This window comes from Varroa jacobsoni, unplaced genomic scaffold (genome assembly GCF_002532875.2).
Source record: "Varroa jacobsoni isolate VJ856 unplaced genomic scaffold, vjacob_1.0 scaffold_1305, whole genome shotgun sequence".
NCBI lineage: Eukaryota > Metazoa > Arthropoda > Arachnida > Mesostigmata > Varroidae > Varroa > Varroa jacobsoni.
The window spans coordinates 66,434-83,825 of record NW_019214207.1 but is presented as its reverse complement, the minus strand read 5'-3'; the positions used below and the strand labels follow the sequence as shown (position 1 = coordinate 83,825).

General features: G+C 41.3%; 1 long non-coding RNA gene across 1 annotated transcript; it reads right to left on the bottom strand.

Annotated features, from left to right (window-relative positions):
* Positions 1-27: 27 nt before the first annotated feature.
* On the bottom strand, positions 28-15,282 carry LOC111268641 (uncharacterized). The gene is made up of 4 exons (XR_002685324.2): positions 15,201-15,282; positions 4,748-4,877; positions 687-835; positions 28-438 (listed from the first exon to the last, which is right to left on the bottom strand). It is a non-coding gene; the product is annotated as an uncharacterized LOC111268641 (long non-coding RNA).
* Positions 15,283-17,392: the final 2,110 nt, after the last annotated feature.

The window sequence follows — 17,392 nt, the reverse complement described above, 5'->3', positions numbered from 1 at the left end:
AGAATGAAAGCATATATTATCATTTGCTGGTCAAGCACTCTAAAATAAATAAAAAAGAAATTCTACATCTGTACATATGGCCTGGTTAGATGGCTTATGCCATGTCAAGGATGGTATTACGATAGCGTACTTTATGATAAAGAAACGACTCCTTTCCGCATTTACATAACATCAATTCAATTGCAAGGTGGCAATAATGCCAAGACGAAACAAATCATCGTAGAAACTAGGTCGAGCAGCGGCATTTAACGCGACTCTCCACTCGACGTCTCTTGTGTAGACAAGTAGAATTATGTTCGTTTATTATACCATTACGGCTTAGTAAAGAATTTGTGTTTGTTTCCTACATATATTTCATTTTGCTTCTTCTCGGAGCGACGATTTAAGAACACCCGAAGCGTTGTTAGGCATTTCCCATGTGCGGTTCACCGGCACACTCTGTAAGACAGTATAACGAAAATATCCTTTTGTAGGCAGATAAACTATCTGGCTTCAAGGGCCACAACGCCCTATCGAGGCCAATAGACAATATTGGCTGTAAGCATGTTCCCGATCCTGGCTGTACAGACAGATTCCAAAGGCAGGAAACAACTTCTTGAGAGACATGCAACACCTACACAGAGATATCCAAGAAATACAGCATTAAAATCTGCTGGCCGTTTTTCTATTCTTTCGCCTTTTCTTACCATTTTTTCAGCGTTTGCCGGCCTCGTCTTGCAGTACTCTAGTGCTGCAGTCGAGAAACGATATCCACCGTCCTATCCTGTCTATTCCATGTGTGTTTCGTCTCCGGTTACCTTAGCTCAAAATACTTCGTTCCTTTCCGTCCACTTACCTAAAAAGTAGAGCAAGCTTTGATTTCTGAATGACATCTCAAATTCAGCGCATTATATTTTCGAAAGCGAGTCGCAAAGGGGACGAAGGGTCGCTGGGATGATACGCTTTTAAAGCGGGCGCAGACGCACCTTTCCAGGTCGAGTAGGGTCCAAAGCGAAGGATTCGTTTCTGATAGTTCACAACACATAGCATCAACTCGGCAGCAAACAACCAAATCAACCAATGGACTGACTACTTCTCCTAGCAACGACCACCCAAAGCTAAGCCTAATAGGATCCAGGCTTCGCCTTTTGAACGACATCTGACTTTGACTGATAATGTCTAACTAAACCGCAGGCGGTCTCTCGAACGAGTGTTTCATACCAGGCAGACGCTTCCATGTGCGTCGCAGGCAGCCAACGAAAATTCTCATGATACGACAACAGGATGGCGCCTTTATCATGTAGGATAGACATGGCGTCATTGATATAAATAAAAACTATGTCAGTGCTTCGAACGGATCCGAAATGACAACAAATGTTTATTTATTGGCCACGGTTGAAAGACAGTCAGTAACAGGAGGCGAGTTAGCCCATTCCCCTTTCGAAGTTCTATCCGTTGCGCGTAGGTCAAAACACAGTTACGTTTGCCATGCTTTACTACTTAGAGACATAATAAATAAGTATTTGCCCTAGTGTAACTGTATTTCGAATGACGCTTGACGCTTCCTTAGCCAAACATGCCATCTTGTTGCTTGCTAAGCTATATTACTTTAAATAGTCTCACAATAATACTACATATATAAAACAGTGACAAAATATCTATTTTGTCACTCTTTTAGTTGCGTTGAGAAACATCTACACTTATTTAGTAATCTTAGTGTATCAATTCCTGCCCTGATATACTAATTACAAGGTCTCGCTAAATATAAAATCGTATTTAGGTGTGAATAACGTTAAGCTAACAACTACCACATACGTATCAGTTTGTTCCCCCGTTTAAGATTCAACAGTTCTTTAAACAATTGGCTTTTGAATAGCGGCATATAGAAGAATTAGTCATCCGGCTGGGATATCGTAATATTTCTCATTTAGTGAATAGTGGAAAGGTGCGCGATTGAAATATAGCGCGATACGCTTTCTGCTTTCAGGAAAAAAAACAGTTTCGTTAAAGACAATTGAGGTCCTAGCTAACCGTTTCTTTTCACCCTACCGTAGTCCTGCGCAGGTTTATTTAATTCTGCCGTTATATAGCTACATAGATTGTGTAATATATGGGCAGCTTTCCCTATGGCGGTTCTTTTCGACGGCAGAACGACCGCCAAGACGAAGCCAGCACTATTTGACGAGACGGGTTTCAGCAACCTGCTTACAGCCTCTAACCGCCAGTGAACGAAACAACGTTTCATAGGCATTGCGATCCGACGTTTTGACCCATCTCATTGCTTTAGGTTTGCATGCCCATTGCACTGTAGACGACTTTACGCAAACCCCGTCACTTGCCAGCAGTTATTCTGCCATCCTCCTCGTTGTCGTGGAGCAGGATTGCAAAGTCTAGCACGACTACCAACGCTTAGAGTAGAACGACTAGCTGAATAACGCCAAAAAGATGTCCATAGAGCAAAAGAGTGGCGAGCTGCGGAGAAAGTGAAAGTCGGCTATTTGTAAGGTCATATGCAGTGAGCTTCCTCGTATACACATTGAGTCGTAGAAGTCGAAAACGCGGCAGCTTAGGAGAACCGGGGCAACGAGGAACACGAGGACAACATAGCGGCAAACGGCTTGGGGAGTATACCCGGGTAGGCTAGCTAGCTTTTAGGCAGGAAAAGGTTCTTTCAACAGGCCAGGTCCAGCCTTGTCGGGTCCTCTCCTGCGGACAACGTCAGCACAGACGTTACAGAAAAGGCCGTTCCTGCAACTCCCGCCATGAGCTTGCTATTTACAAACCACACAGGGGCTCACAAGCAGTGAGCTTTCGTATCTGTGCTATGCAGTAGGCGGTAGATGTTCTGTCGCCAACGTAGGCTCCGTCTGACGCAAAAGATGAGAGTTGGAAAGTAAGTCTCTATTAGTTAGGGAAGTCCAACTATTAACCAGGTCAACTTCTAAGAACTAGTGGCAAAGCAAGGCTCCGTTTTCTAGTTAGGGCCTTTTTGGATCCACTGGCTACAAAACTCGCACACGGAAAGTATGATAAATTGAAACCGGATCGATGGTTTATTAATAGCTAGCGGAGGACCAGGTAGGCGACAATCGTTTCACAACAAGACACACGAGGTAAACAATTCTATGAAACGGTTTCCTCAGGATGTTGGAAGGTAATGAGAAAAGCAGGCAAAAGAATCCCAATAGCGTATCCAAAAAGGAATGAGAACTAAATTTTGCAGTTGAAAGAATCTTAATAAGCAAAATATGAACGAAACAAGTTGACGTTTATGCGAACTAAATGTACAACGCGAACAATTACTGTAATTATAAGAAAAAGATATTTTCCGGCTAGAACCTGTTCCTTCCTAGCACTGTATTCGCGTACAGCAAAGGCAGTATAGTGGGTAACGTATTTATCCCTAACCTCAGGGACCTACTGCGATCAAGATTCGAACCCAGATGTAGACAGACTTCCTTTTGTGCCGCGAGCCAGTTAGCCATCTGATAGGATACTTAACGGTGATACCGGACGCATAAAACTTAAAACGTAGCAATTATCCGTAAAACTTTTAATAAAAACGCCCACACAGAAGAATTCTAGAAGCCAACGGGTGAAATTAAATTCAACGTAGGTTTAGTAGGATCAAATATACAGGGCAGTTACACAAGCATCATCTGGTTATGAAAGCATTGTTCTCTACAAATGTTCATTAAAATTTCATTTTATCAAAAACGACAAAGTAGGGTGAAATACATAAAGTACTTATTTAAAGTAAATACTTAAAGGTAAAGTAGGGGAAACTTCTCGTTCTATTATATTATTCGTTCAATTACGGAGGCATTTGGACCAATGCGCGCTGAATTTCCCGGTCTTTCTTTATATTTCATGTGTCTGCCACGTCCGTAGCTTCGACGAGGCTAGAAGACCGAGTATTTAATAGGATAAGGTGGAACACTGGTAATGTCGGCTTTGAAGAACGGGCGAAGAAATATATGTTTATATTAATATAGTCTCATTAAATACATATAAACAGTTCCTATGCCCATAGGCTGTATCTTATAAATATCATAGATTGAAATCAGAGAAATCGTTTTCCTTATTTAAAGCTTACAGGCAGTTTGTTTTTGTCAAGTCATCACATTAGCCGTTCTTTGTTTCGTACTTTACACGCTTTCTTGAATATCAACTCCATTTTGCTTTTTTCGTTGTAGAAGGCTAGTTGCTCTTCATACTGGTGGATCCTTCGTTGTTTTGCGATCAGATGCCCTGCAGCAACGTTTAACTTCCTGTGCCATGCTTGCCTTTTTTTTCGTGATTTCATTAAGTTTTTCCTGAACCTGTTCAAAAAGCTATCCTCTACGTACTTGCTGAAATTTCTGAAGTTATCTTCGCAAATCGCCGACGGAGGACGTTGTAAAGCTTCAATTCTGTGTAGGTATAGATTATAACCTTTTCCCAAAAAGTGCCTCGCATAAATCAACACCTATCAATTTAGTTATAATACAACTTAGCTGAAAAGTCTGGGAAATTTGTAATTAGTGAGTGGTTTCGGCTGTCGACCTATAAATAGTAGAACTTCTGTTATTAGAAAAAATTAGCTCTTGTCCTACGGTAAACATTTTCCAGCTTTTTTCGGCACAGAAAAAAGTTACGTCAACTACATTACTGAATATTAGAGTATTTAAATGCATTTTATAAAGTATATATTCTATAAAGTATATATATGTTACAGTTCCAGTACTGATTAATTTCTTAAAAGGTAGATATATCTGTCCTGACTTACTGGTGGTGTCCAATGAACTACACATGAGAAAGTTTCGAAAAGAGGCGTCCTATACCGCGAACACCTTGTCCGTCTGAGGAGACGATTCACATCACGGCGCTGGCGTTCAATGGCGATGCAAGTACCGCTCCTGGTCATGATATTTTTTAAAACAAAAATGTTAACGAAGCAAGCTTAAAGGGCGTGATCAATCACCTTCGCTATTTCAATTCACCATATCCTATAGAATTTGTATAAAGACTCAGTTAAGTTTTCTTCCTTCCTTCTTTTTTCCTCTATCTGATTGAACGCATCGTGCACCTCTTTTAAACGTACATAGATTTTTTCTAATATGAAAAAAACATTTGCTTAAATATTTAAATCACTTTGAATGCGTCGGAATAGGCTTGTATCTAGGGTTTCATTGTTCATTCTCAGTATTTACCACTATCCTGAACATTTGGAACCGGTTTTTTTGGACATTTATTGCAGCATAGCTCATGGGTGAATATGCACGCGAACTTGACCATTGAAGATTGAAACTAGGTAATAATTGTCGTAATTAAAAACACAGATTTCTAGTTCCCACTAAATAAAAAAAATGTAAAAATGCCCACTTCTTAATTATATTATAGTTTGGTATATTGTAGAAATTATTAACGGGCTAATTGTTACTGTTCCATAAAGTTACACCGTAACATGAGGCTGTGAATGAATGCAGGCAGGCAGGCAGGCAGGAGGCTCAATAAGCTAATCTCAAATGCAAATCACGGCCATAAGAAAAAGACGTCGTCACGTAAAAAGTCGTCTTTACTCACTGGATTCATTATATAGTTATATCTGTCGTATTTCATAACAAGAAATCAACGACACGTATTTTATTTTTGCGCAGACTGCTGAAGTGCAATCAACGAATGTGTACGTATATATATATATATATATATATATCGATAGAAAGAGAGACAGAAAGAGGTAGAGAGGCTCAACTTAGCTGTCATCTTTCATTTTTTACGAGCTGACTGTTGATCTAAATTTCAATAAGAAAATAAAAAAAAAATCCGTAATGATAAGATGTCCTGGTGAGGTCTAGCGCAAAGATCTTTTTTCTGACCAAACTCATACCCTTACGGCTTCACAAAGTAGATATATTATCGATCAATCAGGTTTAGTTGCAAGCGTATTGCTATATCATACATTTCTATTTGTTAGAACGTTGTTCGTTTATAGAAAGAGATACGTAGTATATAGAGGGCCTGCCTAGCTTCTCTGTAATCATATTTAGAGTCTATCTGTCATTGCTCTTTCAGAGGGAAGCAAAGCAACCTGACGCTGACTAAGGGAAGACTCGCATTTCACGCACACTCACTCCACGTCAAGGTACTACTCCCCGGCACTCGCCGAAGCTGAGAGCCAGGTAAAAAGTAGAAAGGAAATCTGCTCAGTGACCGAACGAGGCCTTATCTCCAACAGGTGTTAACAGTTGCTTCTGGACGTGACGACCACGTTCATTTTCGGATGCCGATACAAGTCGCTCCGAAAAGGGTGCTAGCAGGTAGTAATAGTAATAACTTGCGAGGAGCATTCTTTAGCAAACTAACCCAATGCCAATGCAGGCGGAATAACACTTTTCAATCACCTAATATAGAAATTTGCGTTTCCTAGAGTTAAATATAGTCATACGATTCCGATGAAGGTTCCGGCCAACATACCCAGTGCATCCACAATCCAGTCCAGCATCAATCCGCATATGCTTTTAGATTCTTCTCATCGATTCCGTTCGTGATAACCCATGCTAACGGATCTAATCTACTATAACCTATTCCACCTTCGAAGTCTACTATTATTGAATTCGGATGTTATATGTACGAGGCGTTAAGCCAGTGTCTACTATCTATTAAACGTTCGTCAAATCAAGGGTCGGGTTCGCTCTTTAAATGTAGATAGCTTTTTCCGATCAGAAGTGTCCAGTAAAGACAATTGATAGATTAATATAGTTCCATATCGTAAATCAGCGACAGTCATCGCTCGAGTGGCGCACAGTACGTTGTACATGCCGAAATAGTACATGTACGTGCACTCAATGCCACATGCTTACGTTTTTTTTTCGTATTGATAAATGCTACATCGAAACTCGTCGAGCTTTTGGGAGACGTGCACGGTGCATGACCTGGATGCATTTCATTGAAACCACAAAGACCGTATAGCGACGAAATATACGAAAAGGGAATTGTGGCTTGTTTTAAGTCTAGGGAGAACGGGCCATCTTGAAAGCTGTCTTGTTATGCGTGAGAGTAGTACGAAAAGCATCTGCAAACGAAGAGCTCAAATATCGCTTATAGTTTAATAAGGTCAAAGAATATGGTCGTTTAAGCGCTAAACACTATCGACAAACTAATAGACGTTACAAAGGCGGATTCAGGCATTCCATTCGAGGCAAGCGCCAGAAAGTAGGAGATTCCGTTAAAAAACCTTCAAAAGTAGTCATTGCTTATATATATAATTAAGTAAATTATCCGAAAAATAACTAACGAAGTTAAAATGTAATAGATCGCTTATGAACGCACAAAGACGGACAGTTTTCGAGTTAGCATCAACTACACTCGAAGACGGAAGAACCCTTTAGAAAACGTGTGATATCCAATGAAACCAAAGTTCTCAATCACAAGTGGTGCTAGAGTTAATAAAGACTTACGCCTTTATTACTACTCAAATTTGCTCAGACTGTATCACCTTGGCGTAATGGGAGAGTTTGTGTGAGAAAGAAATCGGATACGTAATATATAATACTTTTCAGAACCTACTAGTTTTTATAACGCTCTTTAGGTGTCATGTCTGCGATCTGCAAGCATGGTAGTTTACGAGGCTACCTTGCAAATCTGTATATTATATATACATGTATAAAAACCAATATAGTATATAGTACTAAGGAGAGTAGACAAAACCATTTCTAAGATGTTTAAAATGATTACTGCTGGGGGGACGCATCTTAATTAGCCTTTGTGAGGGGGCCCTCACTAATTATTATGCCGTCTCTATGTTGGTAAATGGTCCACTGAATACATTTGCAGGTTAGTCCTTGATTACAGATTAATTTAAAGTTTAGGTCAGGAAAATCTGACCTTACACTCAATTACGTTTAGTTGTTCGAATAATGAACACGGACACGCTAATACAGATTATATTTAATTTTGGGCTCAGAATCGAAGCATATGTACCTTCGGCCTAGCAAACCTCATAAGTCCGACAGACATCATACGCTTATACAAATACATTAAAAAGAATCATTAGGAATACAAGTTGTTTCATTTTCGCAAACCCATATACAGAATTCCCATCAGAGATCATGGCATGCAATGGGAATTATACTGGCTTTCCTTAATCAAACAGGTTGGACAACTGCAGTAATTCCCAGATCTGAGTTACATAGCGCAAACGTGTCGTGTGTTATTATTTGAGCTCTGAACTATAATGCAGAGTCAGTTAAAGGCCAACTTTCATAATTTGGAACGGGTATAGTGAATGCCTTCTCGTATTAAGCTGCTGGCAGCATCTTTGCTGGTCCAAGTCAACTGTCGCGTGAGTAAAACCTACAAAAAGCGTTGGTGGCATGGCGTTAGGATGCACGTTTTACCGATTACTATTTTCGGTTCAGACCCCCTAAATTTATCGTCCAGCTATAATACCTCTCTACACTAAGTCTGTAAGACCGCGAAGTACTGGCTCAACTTGCGATAATAACAGAGAACTGTTTCACCGTTCGTCACTTAAGTCACAGCTAGTTGTGGTGTTCGGACTATCTAGATGCCTATGCGTATTTCAATGCCAAACGAGAAAAAGATATCGACGAAGTACTAGGCACAACAGAGAATTTGGACAGAGGGAATTTGCCAGGAATCAGCTCCGTTTGCCTACGAATCAAGTGCTATGTAAAGTGGCAGGCTTCCATCAAAGCGTAACTTAAGACAAACTCTCATCTCTGCTAAATGGCTCTTGGCCTCTCAGGGACGCTTTGCTACCTTAACCTTTGGCTTCTTTTCCGTCTCCCATCGTTGTTTCGTGAGGCACGAGTGTGGAAGAATGGAATTCTAGGCGGTTCTCGTAGGGAAGGTTGAGTGTACATAAATGTGTAATCACAAAATTAAATCATACCCGCCTTCATGTGCCGGTATAGAATAGCCCGTTGATCTTACAACGATACTTCGAAGTGTGGCACCGAAACACGCCACCTGGTTTAGTCAATGTAATACACTATATCATATAATAAATACACAGACTCCTCCAAATTTCTTCCGATAGACTGAGCATCTGAAGCTAACAGAAGAGTGCAGCTTGTTCTTTTCTTTGCAAGGAACAATAACGTACTGAAGTTCTAAAGCTTCACATAGAAATCTAGCCTCAGAACACTCGCTTACTGTCAGTATAATGCGATGTAACGTAGCATATCTTACAATAGCTAAGTGAGTAATAGGTTTTTGTATGAACTACATACGACCGAACATAATTAGATTTGGTAGAAAATATGCAATTATATCAAAACAACATCTGAAAAGGTTAGACACGTTACTGCTCTACGTTGTTGAAGTCAGTATGGAGGACACAAAGCGTATGCACTTAAATATAGATAGGAAACGCGCATGACTATTGGATTATAAATCTACAGTCCCTAGAAAGCCGCTACATTCGTATGGATCGAACGGCGATGTGAGCTCCTACGTCGCTTAGCTAAGTTTTGGCGTCGCTTTGCCACTGAATTTTTTCACGGTGTATACGAACGTCGATTGGCTGTTTCTTGGATGGCAACAGGCATACGTATTTCGTTTGATAGCGGTTACTCAAATTTGATAATAGGGCTTGCAAAACTTGGAAACGGCAGTTAAGTGTCTATTATTCAATATGTTGGAAAGAACCGCGAATCGTAGAAGACATGCCCAGCATACAGCCTGAGCTCACGTATGGTAATTTGACTTCACTGTGAAGGCAAGCGATTTTTAATGGTTTAGACCAGACGTTATATCAAAGAGTTGATTTGATATGCAGTCTGAAAGCACACGTATCTACCGGGTAGAAATTTAGTTCTTGATGTACGATAAACGCAGCGTTATTTTTGTACATTGGCCATAGGCATAGCTCGTTATAGGGTTTGGCTCAATACAACTCATATGGCACTCTAAGCGTATGCTTCACTAGAGTGATGTATCCTCTTTCTAATTCAATTATAGTTATATTTATGTAAATTGGCCTAGATATGCTGTAACCTGGTTCGAGAGCTAGACTTTTCCACCTTGTCCTGAATCGCTGCAGAATTTGATAGAAAAGAAAGAGTTTCGTTTTTGTAACATTTGGATACGAAAAAACTTGAATCGTCAAGACTAGCTATCGAATTAGAGTTTAATAATAAACACACGTTTCACAGCATAGAACGAAATACCCTATGAAACTACTAGGTCGTCTCAAAATAGAAGTGGGTAAGTAACGCACGCTAGCGTGACCAGACTATTACATACTAATCACTAACCCTTTATATACGTTTTTTGCAAGGAAACTCCTAAAAGGCTCTAGGTAAGTAAGAGAACCATATGTGATAGAATTACTTAATACCTTGAATAAACCAACCAGCTGGAAATTTTAAGGCAGAGGTTTGTCACAGCTTCGTCGATCTACCTAAAATATTAAACATTTAGGGCCAGACAGGCCTATGTGCAGGATCTTTCCACTCCACTTTGATTCCTTGCGACGTTCAATGTACTGCGCAATTTTAGTGAACTATACGTAAAGCGATAAGAATCAGCGAATGGCTGGCACTAGTTGGCATTAGCTGATATTCATACATCGTCTCGCAAAATTTGAGGTTTTACTTTCGTTCATTGTTTCTATATGGTTTTTAGCATTCAGTTGCGCCACACTTTGATGCCTCACTAGGTTGAATGCGCTAATTAAGAAGCAAGTCCCTTCACACGTATCGCATTAGCCTTTGTCACCCATAGGCATCCATAAACGATTCCTAACGCCTCCAAATGTATTTGTTATGAACAAGTTAAGATCTAGATAGGCCTACGTCAGATATACAAATTTAGGACATAGATGTTGGTTTCAATCTAAATGTTCTGCTATACGCCACTTGTGTATTATACATCATACAACTGTACCTAGCAAGTGATTTTTTTATGAAGCATTTTTCCAGATGTATATGATCTTAGTCTATCTATATTCACAAATATCCATAGTCCCACGTCCACAGCTATGGCAGTCTAGCTAGCACAGGCGTTTGCAAGTAAAATTGTTACTCTTGTCGAAGTCGTCCCGGTTGATATAATACATAAGAGATCCGGCTTTAATTTTGCCAACCCAATCTAACCTGAGAGGCATTCTGTAGTATAGTCTCGTTATAGTATTCAAAATATTCAGTTACTATATTTTATATATGACGGCCAATATGCTGGGCTATCTTGGAGGACATTCTACGAGCTGTCCGGTGGGTAAGGCGACAAAGACTCCAGCCACAACCAAGTCATATCGATCGGAGTTTAAAGCTAAAGGAAGCTTACCTGAAATCCATATAGATAGTAACTTTGAATTACCTTTTGTTAAAAACGGAAACCAGACCGAACACCAACGTTAGACAGAGCCTCTTGGGCAGTGATGATATTTAGTCCGGGCTTATTCTGTTCTAAGCTCACAACATGTATTATTCCAGCACAAAACATGTCTTATTTTAACATACCTAATATCTTTGCGTATTCTTATTATTATTAGTTTATCGATGAATAGCTATTATATGGATTTTAGCAAACCTAAAAATACTGTATTTCTAGGACAACGTATTATTATTGCCCGAATGCTTAGTCTATGAGGGTTAAAGAAGAAATTCGAGTATTCTTTTAGTCGGTTGTTTCCATCGAGTCCCTAAGGAGTAAGATGTATAATTCGGCAAAGAAGCCACTGTTTGGAATTATCCAGATTACCCCCAGATTTACTGGTAGTAAAAAGTCGAGAGAGATAGCGATTCACCATTATTGGGACTGTTTTGCTTTCTAGCTGTTAGAAAAATACTGCCTTCATCATTCTGTACAAGACACAGATAACACCATCCGGTAAATACGGTATTCTAATAAGAAAACATGTGAAGGCGAGCATTGGGTACAGGTATACGGCATTTTGTTACCTAGACTGCTCAAACAACAGACATGAGATGTTGTTGACCGGACGCGCTTAGATTGATGAGACTTTTCTATGCTTCATATAACTGTATTCTGCATTTAGGCGCTCCAGCTCTCTGGTCATGCATCAGATATCTTGTTGTACCATATGCAACAATAAATCGATACGTATATATTGTCTAGTACAAATTGAGCTTTTCTAGTATGGCTCGCTAAAAGATCACCTTCTGGAAACGTATACTATTACGCCATAATGAGACCGCGCGTCCAGTAAATAGTTCACGGGTCGTCATTCAATCTCTTCCGAAATCTGAATACTTCGAATGTTGATAACATCTCCTTTCAATATCTTTATGGCAGATACCTGCTTACTTACTTAGCGGTCTGCCTCGGTTCGTGTCTGAGATTCGGTTTGTCTACGTAAAGGCGTTCGAGCGTGTGCTTTACTCATTAGAGTGCCCCTTTCTTTATTGCCATGTACGACATATTGCTCTATTATTATTTCCAATAACAAATGTTCTGTTTCCAATACATTTCGACCCGTCAACACCGCACTCTTTTGTCCTTAGACATATCTTTATCGCAAGCACACATACTCATACCTCAGGACACACGGGCACACAAGTATCTGTAAAGATTTGGCAGCAGTTATGCTGCCAGCGGACCTATATATATATATATATATATATACAGGATGAACCACAAGCGAGACACCGTTTTAATTCAGCGAACAGAAGTGCTAACGATAGTTATAATGAGTCGCATAGTTATAACAGACAAGTTGAGTCTCTGAGTGCAAAACGGCCAGGTCTAACCGAGGCTATTAGTTGCAATTACGTCCACTGCGCAAGCGTAATTACCTACGCGGCCGAATTAGGCTTGAATTGTGGCATGGCTACTTAGTAAAGAGCCTTCAAGGCAAAGCAGAAGGTGAACAGTGAAACAAGAAGAAAACACAATAAAGGTCAAAAATTACGAATCAAGGTAATTCGTCTCCCACGGTCTAAATATTCAAGCTAAACCCACTCTACTCTACCAATTTAGCTACAGCTACTAACTACATAAAGTAGCATACAATAGAATAGGTAAACTACTAGAAATATTTTGGCCTTTACCACCAAACCTAGCATCGGCAATCCGTTCTAAGCAGCAGAAGACGAAAAGGGTATTTGCAGACACTCGGAAAACCATTCGGCAACGGCACTACTGCAATAGCTAATGGACGTCACGGTGGCGACCTGTACCTGCTACGAATGGCCACACAGCGGTCATACCAGCTGTGGCCATTTATCCATGGTACTTGCACACCGGTAACAACATCAACGAGAACGGCAACAACTGCGGCTGTCTTAGCAATGATGGTAATGATCCTGCCGGTGAACATTGACGTTCTGCACATATACGTAGAAAGAGAGAGAGAGAGAGAGAAAGAGAGAGAGAGAGAGAGAGAGAGAGAGATAGGTAGATAGATAAAAAGGGAGAATACTGCCTTAAGGTAACTACCACCTTCGCTGTTGGAAACGACGGCGGTTTTGTCCAATACTGACCTAGCCTTACCGCTGTTGCTGTCGTTGATGACGATACCATTCGCTTAGATTCTCCATACGAGGTCGGTCGCTTCGGGTAGTCACTGGGGGTCCCTGGGTCTACGATTAGGTATACTAGCTAGCGATTGCTGCCGGTACTTCCAAAACTGGCTGACTTTCGCATTTCTCATTTGCTTGCTTTTTTTCGCCTGCTTTTCTCGTTACAACAACCAATACAACTGTTTTGCCTTTCATCCGCCGTAACCAGTCTTATCCAATTCTCTAACCGGGACTTCTGCTTTAGTGCTCTCTTACATACGAGCTATTTGTGTATACGTGTATATTTGTCTTAATCTAATTATTTACTCCGATACTAAGAAGGGTTATGTAGTGGTCAACAAACGGCAGCGAACAACGCCCTCACTACAGAATCCATTGGCGCTAACACCTACTTACCGGCGGCTGCCTACATGAACCTATAAGGAGCACCGGAAAAGAATGTAGCAAGTTCGTTGAGTCGTCCTCTTCTACGTTTGCCCCTTGTTTTTTAGCTATGGCTATCACTGCCACCAAGCCCTTGATACTTGAGGTGCTCGTCGGCATGAAAACCTTCGTTCACCTATGCGTGTGCGTACGTAACGTCCGCCAAACCGCACAGTTCTGTGTGAGTACGTTAACTTGTAGCGCCGTGACTATATACGTCTTCTTATGGAGCGTGTTACCACAGCTGGCCGAAGCGGTGGCCCAACAGAGACACGACGGCGTTTAGAAAGCCCCTGCTCGGCCATTTAATGGCGCCTGCCCCGATTGCCAGAATGAGACGGCTTAGTAGGAATAGACAGACCGGTTGCTCTCGTAGTGGCCTGCTGTTGCGATACGTCTCGACGTGATAGAACTAGCTTAGAAGAAGGAAAGCTAGTCGTCGTCTTTTAGACTCGGACTCACTCTCCAGCTATCCAAGTGGCCTGTTTTCGTCCCCCTTAAGCCCTGTCCGGATGCTGACCTCCTACGCTGTTCAGCCCCTGCAATGGCTTCTCCTTCTTTCTATTTACATTAGTTATTTATTTACGTGTTAGATGTATGCCAACTGATCAGCCGACGGGCGGAATTGCTGGTTTGCCTGACCCCATGACTCAAGTTGGCTTCCCCCCACTGGATCGAGGCCGGTAGAAAACAGCAGATGAGGAAGCAGTTAGAAAGGAAAAGCGAATGTAGGATTTCGTTCTATTTCTCTTCGGTTCAGCTGAATAAACCGAGACGAAGGGACAAAAAGGACCCATAAAGCGACACAGGAGAAAAAGTACAATTTGACCACTAGAGCAGTTAGTAACCAATCTACTTCTCGTTTCTTGCCGTTCGAGACAATAGTTGTCATGAAATTGGGGGACGGGTGTATCAAATAAAAAAAAAGGTAATTAATCGGACTAAATGAGAGGGCAGAACGAGTTGACAGTAAAATTCTACGGAACTCTGCGGTTAATTGGTAAACAGACAGCTTCGTAGACTACTGGTATGATAAGAGAAGAGCACTGTGAACCACCATTCTATGAACGATATTTTTAGGGGAAAGAAGAAGAAAAAGCGCTTTAGAGATTTAGATTTAGAAGATAGCGCTTTAGATTTTGGCGGCAGTCTTAAGGCCATACGGTGCGCATGTTTATGCGCATACCTTTCCGAAATTATATTATGAAATACACATTTAATTTGCCTAGCATCTGTACCGTACTAAACAGGCAATTGTTCGGGTCGACAAACAAATGGACCAAGTAGCTATGCTGTTCCTTAACTCACCTGATTTCGAAGTTATGCATTACCGGCATCCTCTTAGGGTGTGTTCAACAAGCTGCGTGCTGTACTTCACCTGGATGTTAATTTCTACTTAATGACCACCGTACTGCTGCGTGGTAGTAGATTTTTCTATTCCGAAAATGAGACCGCACACGATGCAAACAATTATAATCTTTAATTACCATAGGTTCGTTCGCAGCTGATAGGTCTAAGCTGGTCGACAAAAGGAATTCCTCTTATCACCCTCGTATTCATCGCATATCTAAGAACAACTCTTCTAAGGAATGCTGGACGAACCCTGTTTGTTCTTCAAAAATTACGTGCCCCATGGAACACAACAGCGTGTCAACATAGACGACAAATGTGGAATACTACTGGTACCAACAGCCACATAACAGTGTCTTATCCTTATAGACTGTATTTCGTAGCGAGAAGGATCATGACATGGGCTGTCGTGACCGTTTTTTGATTATCTAAAGAAAAATGTAACAGTATGGTCTGTTCCCTCTGCTCAGTGGGATTTTGAGTATTTTAAGTGGGCAGTGGTTGCCTTTATGCTTTTCGCGCTCTCTGACGACCACGTACACACATCAACTGTTTGTGTAATCGGTGGTTAAACTTCTTAGGGAAAGTTAGGAACGAGATACCACTCACATAGCAATAACGCACTTGGAAGGGTTTGTCCGGTGGTATGCAGACATGAGGAGCACAATATCCTAAGATTTTTATTAGATTTGAAGAAATCTTTTCTACTTGTCTATATATTAGACATGTATGACATCCGTTGCATCTAGCACAGTGTTGAAACCTCCCGACACCGACAGTCTGATGCTAAAACCTATTGTATTTGTTTGTGTAGGTATATTGAATCCAAGATATTAACTTTCCCATAGGATCAATGTCATGCTAGAGAGGGTTATGGGAATGTGAACCTATTATCCGCCCTTGTAGGGCTAAGCAAACCGGGTGTTTGGGTAAAAATCGGTCAAGAATTCGTATGTAAGATAAGAAACCCCTAATAGAGTTTCAGACACGCTAAGCGTTAGAAGAGCCACTCTAAAATTGATTAAATGAAGCCAGCTTGAGGAGTAACATTTAAGCAAATCCATAAAAGCTATCTATGAAACCAATTTTTGAATAAATGCATGTACATAGAGATGATTAAACAAGCTATAGCAATGTTCACTTTTTACTTTCCTGACAGCGTTTATTGTGACGCTATCAATGGTTCACTCAAATGGTACTGTTTTAAGATTTTTCACTTTTATACCCCTTCATTTTCCGCCCCTCTTCATTTGATATAATGCCAGAAATATGTACAATGCTAGCATATAGCAACGACTGAGAAGTGACAATACGCTACTATAACTACATATACATACAACAACAAAAATTCTACAGTGACTGCTTTCTTACCCGATACCTACTACAGCGCTGCAGTCGGCTGCGCAAGATAAACCCCCGACAGCTACCCCAACCACGATACTGAGAGAAGTGAAAACAACGTCAACATCGACGCCAACTAGCCGCGACCCCAACTCGTCTTGCGCGTTACGCTCTTTTTGAGGTTACTTCTGTTATTGGCTTGATGCAAAAGAGAACGGAAAAGTGCTAAGCGGAACACCCGCGAGCGGATGAACAGACAGACAGCGCTGGACAACGACGTGTGAGACATACAACATCACAGAGCATGTTGCCTGCGATGAATCTGCCGCCTCCGCCACTGCCGTTGGTCATGTCGCGCTTTACTGCATTGGCTCCTGCCGCCACAACGGGTTGAGTCTGAGCAGCGGGAGTGACAAGAGAACTCGAGCGGTCTCATGTTGCCTGGCTAAAACGGGCTTTTCTTCAAAAAACGCAATTGAGTCTTGTTCCCTCCTTCCGGGCCAATATAGCACGCCTGGACCGTTGAAGGAACGAAATGAGAGCTTGGTCTGACACGGAATGAAGCAGGGGAAACTCGAAAGGAACAGGGGGCTTTGACTGGCGTCGCCTGCGAGATGCTCGGACTAGCGCCGGTTGCTTGTCTGAGGCTTGCACACAGACACGTAGTCGTTTGACGGGAAAGCCCACTGGCCATCCTAGACGTGACTGGTCGGCACTCTGGACCGATGGTTTTCCTCCGATGCCTGTTTGCTACAAAGTCGACTTGACTTATCGGGAAGACGCATCATGATGGTACACTTCGAGGAGCC